The following is a 906-nucleotide window of genomic DNA, read 5'->3' as shown; positions in this document are numbered from 1 at the left end:
TCATTATCCCTGTGGAATTAGGACCGACAGATGGTTTGTTTGGATTTTGTTAGTCAAAATGTATGTAAAATGGGTTAACTGAAGTGTTATTCACCAGACTTGTAGCATTGGGACCCGTCATGAGTACGGGTACGGGTACGGGTGCGGGGACGGGGCCCCGACCATGAGTACGGGTACGGGTCCCAGGCCATGGGTACAGGTACGGGTACAGGTCCGAAGCCATGAGTACAGGTACAGGTACGGGTCCGAACCCAAAATAGGGTACAGGTACGGGTACGGGTCCGGAGCCATGAGTACAGGTACAGGTCCCAGTATGGGTACAGGTACAGGCCATGGGTACAGGTACAGATATTGGGACTAGAAACATTGTATGACTCCCATTATGGGTATAAACAAAGCTATTGTTATTGATTATTGACATTAATGTATTGGTTATGAGCAAGGTTTTAAGTCAAGTCAACACATACATAAATGACAGCCAGTGAAAAAATTTCACTGACTATCCAGGATTTGAACCTGGGACCTTCGGATCACCGGACCGATGCTCTACCAACTGAGCTAATAAGTCAGATGGAGAAGAGCAGTGATGTTATTATCTATAGGCCTTCAGTTCAATACTGTATTGTATTGGTTATTATACCTTGCTGTAAATACACTCTTTGATGTCATTTATACCACAACAAATGAATTATATTTCGCACCAACAGAATTAGAGCAATTAATTTTGTCATAACATATACAACATTTTAATTTGTTGTATGTGCCATGAGTTGCTGAGACATTTCTATTTGCTAAGAAGTACTTCCATTTACAGAAAATTGTAGAACTGGTTTTGTGGAATTAATCAAGTACAAAAAGAGATTGGTGATGGTCTTAGTGAATCTAACTTAAATATTTTGGGATGCA

At 41.1% G+C, this 906-nt stretch overlaps 1 non-coding gene across 1 annotated transcript; it reads right to left on the bottom strand.

The window, feature by feature from the left end:
* Positions 1-495: 495 nt before the first annotated feature.
* Trnat-ggu (transfer RNA threonine (anticodon GGU)) lies at positions 496-569 on the bottom strand. The gene has a single exon. It is a non-coding gene; the product is annotated as a tRNA-Thr (tRNA).
* Positions 570-906: the final 337 nt, after the last annotated feature.

The sequence above is a fragment of the Amphiura filiformis genome, chromosome 19 (genome assembly GCF_039555335.1).
Source record: "Amphiura filiformis chromosome 19, Afil_fr2py, whole genome shotgun sequence".
Taxonomy (NCBI): domain Eukaryota; kingdom Metazoa; phylum Echinodermata; class Ophiuroidea; order Amphilepidida; family Amphiuridae; genus Amphiura; species Amphiura filiformis.
Note: the sequence above shows the minus strand (reverse complement) of the source record. Positions and strands in the feature narration are given on the sequence as shown.